This window comes from Sinocyclocheilus anshuiensis, unplaced genomic scaffold (genome assembly GCF_001515605.1).
Source record: "Sinocyclocheilus anshuiensis isolate Anshui unplaced genomic scaffold, SAMN03320099.WGS_v1.1 scaffold418, whole genome shotgun sequence".
NCBI classification, from domain to species: Eukaryota; Metazoa; Chordata; class Actinopteri; order Cypriniformes; family Cyprinidae; genus Sinocyclocheilus; species Sinocyclocheilus anshuiensis.
In genome coordinates, this window is record NW_015544131.1 from 189,173 (window position 1) to 200,198 (window position 11,026).

Sequence of the window (11,026 nt, forward strand, 5' to 3'; positions counted from 1 at the left end):
CGGAAGGCAGACGAGAACCACTTCCAGCAGTAGCGCGGGCGGTTACAGTGATGGCAAACCCCGCAGGGAACCAACTCTCTGAAGACCATCACTCCTCTTGCTCCTCCGATCCAGTGGAGCGACCCACGGAACGCGCTGGGCCCTCTTTAAAGAGCGTACCAGCGGTATCCAGTGGACCTCCCCCCGACCAGATGTCAATCTCAGCATCGGAGGGAGAGCTGTCCGATGACGACTCGGCCCCGCTGCCGCCCTCCGTGACGGTGGCGAGGCCTGAGTCGGATCCGGAGATGGCAGCTATGCTTTCCCAGGCAAAGGAAAACTTGAAATCGCATCATATGACCCCTTTAAGATTGAATGGAAACTTTTGCTTGAGCTCCTGCTTCTCAAACTTGTCTCTTGAGACAAAAACTCGGAACACTCTCACGATGGTCTTCTTCAAAGCTTCAGAAGAGATCTCAACAACTTTACACACTGTGCTCGGATATTTCTCCTTAGCTAGAGACTCTGGATCTCTCACATTTGTCTCTTTTAAAGCTTTAGAAGAGATCTCAACAGCATCACACACTGTGCTCAGATTTTTCTCCTACACTAAACACTCAGGAGCTCTCACATTTTCTCCTCTAAATTTCAGAAGTGATCTCAATAACTTTAAAAAGTGTGCACCAAGTCAAATGCCTCAATATAAGCTCAGACATTTCTACCATATATTATGTATTAATAATCAAATTAGTCAATTAATAATCAAGAACGAGTCATATGCCATTTATGTGCCTTTCAGCAAAGAAAGCTCCAGGGTTACATTTTACATTAACTACAGGGTTAATGTAACCCCCCCTCTATTTAGTGCCTTTCAAGTACTTGACGATGCACACTTTGTAGAGTTGTTAAGATCTCTTCTAAAGCATTACAGGAGACAAATATGAGACCCCAGATTATTTAGCTAAAGAGAAAAATCTGAGCACAGTGTGTGATGTTGTTGAAATCTCTTTTAAAGCTTTAAAGGAGACCATTCGTCACCTTGGAATTATAAGGTTCTATCTGCGTTCTGAGCAGTTTTGAGATATTGAGCTTCAAAGTTTTTGCATTCCATATAGCAAAAGTTACATGGGGAACAAGTTTCTTTAAAACATGAAAATGACAAATATCAAAATCCTCTCAAATTTGTAAATGGGGATTTCTGGAATGGGTCAAATACAGATAGAACCTTCTAATAAAAAAAAAAAACACCTTTTGCTTTGAATTATAAGGTTCTATCTGGCAAAAAATGTATTGAAGCAATAATTTTCAAGAAACACAAACAGTTTACTTATAATTTGTTTTAAAACATAAAATTTGTGTTGTAACAATGTGTTGACATGCATGAGAAAGTTAAATTGAATGTTTTTTATGACATTTATTTCATATTTTAAATTAATATTTTTTTTCTTGTTCATGTTAAGCATAAAAGGCAGTGCTCAATATTTTGTCCAGTACAGATGTTAAATGTAGGCAGGAATATGGTGGGTAATTTAACACATTATTGCAGGAACCATTTAAGTTTAAGTTTCCTTTTGTTTAGACAGAAAGCAGCTACTGTAATACATCTGACCAGGACTTTATTGCACAGAAAGTGGGACAGGTAAAATGGCTTTCTCTCTAGACATCAGTATGGCTGAAATAACATGCTGATGTTTATTGTTGTAATTAAGAGCCAATCAATTAAATTGTTGACTTTTTTACTTTTAAGGCTTAATATTGTAAAATTTAAGACATTTTAAGACTTAAAAAAACTGCAAGAAAACAGACAATGCTTCAGCAAAGGTGTTTAACAAAGTTTAATAAATATTGAAAAATTTTTCACTGACTATAAATAATTACAAATATTTCACATTTAAAATATTTAACTTACTTAAACTATGCAACAACAGTTTTTACCAACAATGTAAAATTTAACATTTCATCTCACTTAATGTAGTATACACTTTAATCCAGTGTGCCATAGTGTAGAGCTTTATAGCTACATAGTACATACAGCTCAGTATAAGTACACAGGATGGATCAAGGTTAAAACATAACCTAATATATACATAACTTTCCCTCGTATGACAATGATGTGACTGGAATAAAGCAAATAGACTACAAAACCCGGACCTATCCTATTAATAGCGCTGCTGGCTAGCGTGGTGTCTAACGGAAAATAACTTAGCAATGGCTACAGCAAAACACACAAAAAGACTGTAATTCCCTGGAATTTGGGCTGCTGTCATTGACAAGATCATAAATAAAATAGTCGATCATGAGGTTTCTAATAAACATCGCGTTGTGTGAAATTATTTAGTCTTCTCTTCACTGATTTAGCATTTTTCTGCGCTCTCTTCCGCTATCGCGGCGCAGTCCGGCGACATGACAAAGAAAGCTGATCCTGATTGGTCCTCGTGTGTGCATTCGAAGTGCTGATTGGCTCACGCAGATAGAACCTTATAGAACCAAGTTAGAGTTCGACTTTGTAGATAGAACCTTTTTGTTTTCTAAAAAAAAAAAAGTCCCAAAATGTACACAACTTAAAAAAGAAATGTAAATGTATTGTAATGTAATGTAAATAAGTTGTCACAGAATATGACATTTCATATGCTTCGGGGTCTTCGCATCAGGGTCCTGATCACCCTGTCGGGGTTTATTCTGAGATAACAACCGGCTGGATGTACATTATCCCTTACATAACAAAGTTTCGGCTTGCTGCCTTCATCGGTGTGACAAGGGCAAGTTCAAGCTCAAACCGGTGTGCCCCGTTTTGCTATGGTTTCCGGTTTGAACGACATGTTTCCTGGAAATGGTGCTCTCTGGAGCCAGCATATGCATTGATTCGGCCGATCGCTCCGGAAATCCTCGTAGAACATCCCATACATCGGATGCCATATCTCCGTAAAGGTGGGGGTGTAAATCTCCAAAATCTTCGACCACTGTGTCGTGCATCACAGTCAGTAGGTGACTATATTAATCGAAATGGCACTGGTTAATATGAGATCGCTCTGCAATAAAACGTTTATCCTGAGGGATTTCTTTACTTACACAAATATTTTATTTGTGACTTGAGACATGGATATCTACCGGTGATGTAAGCCCTTTTGCTGACCTCGTTCCCTCGGACTGTCAATTTTTTTAATTGCCCTCGATCTACAGGCATGGGTGGAGGTCTAGCATCGGTTTTTAAAAACAGTTTTCATTGCCGTTGTGTGGAGACCGAACTTTTCCATAGTTTTAAACTGCAAGCCTTTCAACTAGAGTTAGCAGAGCCTGTTCTGTGTGGGGTGGTATATCGGCCACCCAAATTTAATAAAGATTTTATTCAGGAATTGTTTGAATGCTTAGGGGTTTCATTGAAATTTGATGCGTTTTTAATTGTGGGGGATTTTAATATTCATGTCTGCTGTCCAGCAGACCCCCTAGTGAAAGACTTTGAATCTTATTGAATCTTTTAATCTTGTGCAGTCTGTAAAGGGTCCTACACGTGAACAAGGACATACTGTACATTGGATTTAATTTTATCTCATGGCATTTCTTTGTGTTATGTAGATGTTTGCGATGCAACTTTCTCTGACCATAAACCAGTCATTTTTTAGGGCATCTTTTCCATGTCAGAATGCAAAATTGCACTCTAGTGCACATCTGTGTCGTATGATAAATTCTAGCATTATTAACGATTTTTCTGTGGCATTTGTGAACAATCATAATGTTTCTGCCTTTGAAAACCCTTCATCTTATTTGGACCCAGAGTCTCTGTTTTGTTCTTTTAATTCTGTATGCACAACTATTATAGATGCTATTGCACCCTTAAAGGTGAGGCATGCAAAATCTAAGGCAGAACCCTGGTTTAATGATAATACACGAGCACTTAGACAAATCTGCAGAAAAGTAGAGCGTAAATGGCAGAAGGACATGCTCCAGGTGTCATATAAAATGTTAAGGGAGTCCTTGCATACATATCAAAGTGCTGTTAAAGCAGCGAAGGCAGAGTATTTCTCTGACATTATTGAGAGAAACTGTCATAGACCTAGAGTATTATTTAATACTATTAACTCTGTTATTAATTCACCTAATGTGATTGGGCCTGATATTTCAGTGGAAAATTGTGAAAATTTTAAGAGATTTTTCATTTCAAAGATTGAAAATATTAGATCTCCAATTCCTCTTGCTGTTATTAATCCATCTGTTCATCTGTATTGCCCCGTGGTGTTTGATCATTTTGAGGTTCTTCATCTCTCTGGATTGGCGAAAATAGTAGAACAGTTAAAGCCATCAGACTCCCTACTTGATAATGTTCCATCAAAACTAATCAAACAGGCTTTTGATATAGTTGGGCCTAGTGTTTTATCTATTATAAATAATTGCCTTGTATCAGGGGTAGTTCCGGCTTCTTTTAAACATGCTGTGGTGCAGCCTCTAATTAAAAACATTCATTTGGACTCTACAGTGTATTGCAATTATAGACCTATTTCAAAAATGCCTTTTCTCTCCAAAGTGTTGGACAAAGCAGTTCTCAGTCAGATGCAGTCTTTCTTGAATGTAAATTCTCTCTTTGAAGTATTTCAGTCTGGGTTTAGGTAGCATCACAGTACAGAATATGCGCTTTTAAAGTGCCCCTATTATGGATTTTTGAAAATTACCTTTCATGCAGTGTGTAACACAGCTCTAAGTGAATGAAAATATCCTGCAAAGTTTTAAATCTGAAGGTGCACCGTGTATAAAGTTATTATCTCAAAAAAGTGTCAACTCGGAGTCACTGAAACGAGTCGTTTTTAAAACGAATCTTTAGCCGTTTCATGTTGACTTGAACATGAAACATTAGCATATTTATGCCCGCCCACTTGTTGCGTGCACAGACCCGGGAAAACTTGATGGGCATTCGGTTTGCACGCTTAAAAACATTAATTTGGACTCTACAGTTTATTGCAATTATAGACCTATTTCAAAATTGCCTATTTTCTCAAAAGTGTTGGAGAAAGCAGCTCTCAGTCAGATGCAGGCTTTCTTGAATAGAAATTCTCTCTCTGAAGTATTTCAGTCTGGGTTTAGGGAGCATCACAGTACAGAATCTGCACTTTTAAAGGTTCTTAATGATGTTTTGTTAACTGTGGACTCTGGTAATGCTGCAGTTCTGGTGTTACTTGACCTTAGTGCAGCATTTGACACCATAGACCATAAAATTATTATTGCATGGCTTGAGCGATTGGTAGGGATTCAAGGTACTGTTTTAAAATGGTTTAAGTCCTATTTAACAAATAGTACTTTTTCAGTTGCCTTGGCTGAATTTACATCATCTTCAGCTCCTCTTACATGTGGGATTCCCCAAGGATCCATTTTGGGTCCCATTTTGTTTTCATTATATATGCTTCCAATTGGGTCTATTTTTAAAAAACACGACATATATTTTCACTGTTACGCTAATGACACAAATATATATGCCAGTAAAGAAGAAAAGTAGCTCACTAGGGCCTCTTCTTGCTTGTTTGAATGATCTGAAAACTTGGTTGGATGAGAATTTTTTGCACATGAATGAATCTAAAACAGAGATTGTGTTTGGTCCCCTAAGTTTGATTTAGGCCCTTTATCTATTCATGGCAAATCCATAGTAAAAAATGTAGGGGTACTTTTTGATGAGTAATTAAAATTTGACAAACAGATCAATGCTGTTGTCAGATCAGGCTTTTTTCAATTAAGAAAACTGACAAAGGTCAAGCCATTTTTGTCGTTTTATGATTTCAAGAGAGTGATGCATGTATTTGTGTCTTCATGTCTGGACTATTGTAATTCCCTGTATGTGGGGATTAGTCAGTCCACTTTGTCTCAATTGCAAATTGTCCAGAATGCTGCTGCAAGATTGCTGACAGGCTCTCGGAAACGGGACCATATTACCCCTATTCTTTCTTCTCTACATTGGCTGCCAGTCTGTTATAGAATTGATTTTAAGATTTTGTTGTTTGTTTTTAAATCTTTAAATTGCCTTGCACCACCATATCTTTCAGATTTATTACAACCATACTCACCATCCAGATCACTTCGGTCCGCTGACCAGAAACTTTTGACTGTCCCTAGGGCGAAATGTAAATTATGGGTTGATTTTTCAGTGATGGCTCCGAGACTTTGGAACAGTTTGCTGTTAAATATTAGAACAGCTTCCACACTGGGGTCTTTCAAATATCTTTTGAAAACTCATCTTTTTTGGCAAACTACAGCTGTTGGGTGCCGCGAATAGACTTGAGTGTGCATACGGTCATAATTTATGAATCATAACCCACCAAATGTGATGAAAAGTGGTTGAAGTGCACAAAGAAAAATATACGATTTTTCAAAGATTTACACGCTCTGCAAATTATTTTGTTTTCAATTTCTTTATTTTTGACTCTTAAGAAGACTTTTTTTTTTTTGCAATCTTTTATTTTTTAATTACAAAATAATTAGTTTTACTCTCAAACACAGAATGTTTGAGACACAAAATGAACTCCATAGCTGTACACCTTTTAAACATGAACAAACAGCAAAAACTTCCAAATTTCAATATGACTTCTGAGACGTGTTTTTATTTGTGACTACTCCCTACAGCCTAGAATTCTATCAGTAGAACATCACATTTTTCTTTTCTGTTTGCAGGAAGAAGATTTGGTGTTGATAGAGGAGGCAACATCTTCAAGGCAAAACCTTAGACCTGATGCAACATCATCCAATGTTGCAATCACCCTCAGGAGGTACACAAGCAAAGCTAAATTGAACATTGTCAATTATCAATTCCTATTTTACAAAATTTGCCCTGCATACATTTTTGTCTTTAATGTGTAGGCACTTGAAGACCAGTGTCCAATATGCACAGGAACATTTCCAGTGTCAGAAGTAGAACTGCCATGCCAGCTTTTGTGGAGAAAGGTAATGGTAACAGTAACTCACATTGAAGCTTAAAAACAGGTCTTCAGGTTACGAATGTAAGCATGGTTCCCAGAGGGAACGAGACGTTGCGTCGGAAACGCTTTGGGAACGCCCCCAGCGTGACCATGCTCTGAATCACATATGAAATCAGTCGAATAGATGGGCGAGACGTCATGGGCGGGTAACGTTGCGACCAGGAAGCTATAAAAGCACGTGCGGTGGAACCAGCGTCAGCTTCTAGGAATGAAGCAAGCGCTCACAGGGATGCCGGAAGTATGTCACTGAGACGCAGCGTCTCGTTCCCTCGGGGAACCATGGTTACATTCGTAACCTGGAGACGTTCCTTTTCAGGAACTCGAGCTGCGTATATTCAATAACGTGTGTCCACCAAAGCGTTTTTAGCCAGCTTAAAAATGTCAGGTGCTCTTCTGAAAACGACCAGCTAGTGGCGCTGGAGGACGCTTTGGTGGCACACCGTTTTTCCAGCTGATACGCTTTAGTTGCTATGATTTGGAATATCCACGGCAGTAACGCATTACTAGTATCTAATTTTGAAGAATATTACTGAATATAAAAATGCAGTAACCAGCAATGTTAACTTCTCTATTGTTGTTCAGTTGTTGTACAAGTAGGATGATTGGTCGGTGTAGTATTTGTCCCGCCCCTCTTCCATTGATTGGACGGTTGGGTAAAAAGTGACAGTGACAGCGCTGCTTTTACCCAAAGATAAACACTTTATCAACTCCCAGCTACAAAAAAATGGTAGGGAGCAGGTGTCAATTTCTTTCGTACCAACTAACATTTTTAAAATACGAACACTTTCATGAATCCGAAAATTTACGTCAGAACAGCTTTACGAACGATTTACACAAAAATTTGTTCTGCTCGTGTTTCATGAATGAGGCCCATTGTCCGAACAGATATTCTGGACGTACAGAAGAGTGTAAATGATTTTATTTATTAAAATTATTACATAGATGCTGCCTTATTGGGACAACAAAGCCCACCCTACCCCTAAATAATTCATTATTATTAAACACTTGTTAGGCAATTGATTTCCACTTTTCCTATGTGATATGTCATGAGAAAAGGAAGCAAATTTGGCTAAAGACGGATTCGAACCCTAGTCAATTGCATCATATGCTTTATCCATGTGCATTACTCTCCAACCTACGCCACTGCAGACACTATGTGACACTGTCCATCGAGATTAAATGAACTTGACACGAGTGTGTTTTATCTCGACTTTTTTCTCGAAATTTAACGACTTTTTTCTCGTAATTTAATGAGTTTATTCTCAACATTTTATTTCGACTTTTTTTCTCAAAATTTTATGACTTTTTTTCTAGAAATTTTACGACTTTTTTTCTAGAAATTTAACGACTTTTTTCTAGAAATTTAACAACTTTTTTTCTAGAAATGTAACGACTTTTTTTCTCGTAATTTAATGACTTTTTTTCTCGTACTTTAATGAGTTTATTCTCAACATTTTATTTTTACCTTTTTTCTCGAACTTTAACGAGTTTTTTCTCAAACATAATTACTTTATTCTCGAAATTTAACGAGTTTAATCTCAACATTTTATTTTGACATTTTTCTGGAAATTTAACGATTTTTTTTCTCTAAATTTAACGATTTTAATCTCGAGATGGTTTTATTTTGTATTTTTTATTGCTTGGCCCTAATCCTCTTCCGTACACAAGTCTGGACTTTATGTATATGAATTATATCAATTTTAACATCACAAATTGACGTATGAGTGAGTGGAATGAGTTCTTAAAAACAAAATCTAAATTTTTTTAGTGTACACAAACACAGCTGGTGCTATGAATAAAGAATTTTATTCATCACTATTATGACAAATACATGTACATCTGTTTAGTCCTTTTTCACAACAAATGACGAAGAAAACAAGAAAGAAGAGGAAATAACAATATGTAATGGGGTGAGGCAATAAACTACATTACCCCGAATATGGGTGCCTGTAAAATGCCCTCCTTCATATAATCCCCAAAGTCGTCAAATACATGATGCATGGGCAGCCTCAAAACAATGCTACAGGTATTTGCTCCTGGGAATATCTTGGCTGGCTCACTTTCCTGTTAATGCAGAAACTCTAGTGTCGGTTTAACAGGGAAACCCAGTCTAGGGATGGAAGTTGATCCAGAAGCAAATGCCAAAACCTGGCTTAAGAGTAAGAGGTGATGAAGCTCCATCTGAGGAAAAATGAAAGAAAGAAAAAAGAAAAGGAAGAAAAAAAAGTTATTTAGGTTTTCATCAAAATTTGAAATGTGGATATTTTTCTTACAAAAACCCATAACTTCACTTCAGTAGGCATTTATTACTGTAACAAATTTTGTTTATGAATGCTCAAATCATGATTAAAAAATAGCATTTTTCAGGCTGGAACAGTCAACGCTTATGTGCAGTCCTAAGTGCTCATAGAACACTCTCTGTTTCTATAGCAATCAGAGCTTCTAATGGCAGATGCAGTGAGTCACAGGTGTAGATGTTATTAGCTACTCAGTTGAGATGGGAGAAACCAAAAGGACCATTACAGGGGGACTTATAATATCATGAACTAGTACAAAGCATAATCACAAACATAAAAGAAATAAAGAGAAAAAAAGACAGAGAATAAAGAGAAAAAAAAAAGAGATTATATTGTGGTCGTTTCTTTTTCTTTTTGATGTATGTTATTACAACCACGCCTATAACCACGGAATGCATGAAGAGTAAAACGTTTTTTTTTGTTTAAAAGCAGAAGCTCTGGTGTTTATTTTGAAATATTGTTTGTGCAGATATTCATGCAACAAAATATTGTGGGGGGTCATGAAAATTTGATGAAAATCATCAAAAACAACCTTTTTAAAAACATTGGAGGGGAAAGAAAGAGCACCATAACGATTGTATAATGTTACCGACTGTGTAATGTGTATAATATAACCGATTGTATAATGTTACCTTGCACATCTAGGAGCCAGTCCCTCCAGAAACAGACTATTCTGTTCTCCAGTGTTCGTTTGTTGGTGCCAACTGGAGACAGCTGTGGAATAAAGAGCTCAGCTAAATCTTGCCATAAGTGGCTTCTCCCCGAACATTAGCACTCCTCTAAAGAGATTGGGATGCTTTTCAACATGTTCCAGAAGCTGCAAACACTCCAGGCCTTCTTTGAATCTGGAAAAAAAAGGATTTAAGCATGAACAAGCTATGGTCAAAGTTTTTCCGTTTAAGGGGTCTTCAACGTGTTGGACACACCTCCCTAGTAGAAACTATATCAGGCAAGCATAACAATATTAAGAGTCTTATTTTTGTTACATAATTCTTTCCAAAAATATCATATTAAATAATATTATATCACACCTGTGTAGGGCTGGGTAAAAAATAATGATTTCTTGATTCTAACAGATTCTAATCTTTATTAGCGGATATGCACTTTTAAATCCCAAGAATCAATCTTTTAGTCTTCGCTATTTTCAGATGATGAATGAACAGAACGTTATACAGCGCATACCATCCAATAAATAGCAATAATCTTTGAGGTTTGTAATTTTTGATATAAAACAAAGTCTCATATTTCAAATTCTGTCCATTTTATAATGAAATGCAAACAATAAGTATCATTTTGGAACTTTTTTGTGGCATGGCAGATCGATGTAAAGCCTCAGATCAAACGAAGCTGCAGCAGGGAGTGCACATGAATGTTTAATGCTATCACTCTTAAAATCCAACAATCAAATAATTCCTAGATTTATTTTCATGACTCGCACATGCATGTGATGTCCCCAGTGCAGTAGGCAAGCTTGGAATATGGAAAAGCTTACATTCAGCAGATAGAAATATTGCATTATACTGATTTTGTCAGGAAGAAAGATGATCTGAACACTGTTGTGTAAGTTGTGGCTTTACTTTACTCTGGCATTACATCCCACCCACATCCCTCTGATCAGCATGTGGTACATTATATTACTATAATTAAAAATCTTTTTGGAAAATGAAACAGTTTCTTACAAACTTATGTGATTTGATAAGATACATGATGAAATATAAGAATTTACAATTAGCTTCAAGCTACACATGACAATTAATGAGATTAATACAACACTTCTACTTGAATGTCACTATCAAT

At 36.8% G+C, this 11,026-nt stretch overlaps 1 long non-coding RNA gene across 1 annotated transcript; it reads left to right on the forward strand.

Annotated features, from left to right (window-relative positions):
• Nucleotides 1-6,606: 6,606 nt before the first annotated feature.
• Nucleotides 6,607-6,897, forward strand: LOC107694895 (uncharacterized). Its single transcript, XR_001634932.1, has 2 exons — nucleotides 6,607-6,722; nucleotides 6,814-6,897. It is a non-coding gene; the product is annotated as an uncharacterized LOC107694895 (long non-coding RNA).
• Nucleotides 6,898-11,026: the final 4,129 nt, after the last annotated feature.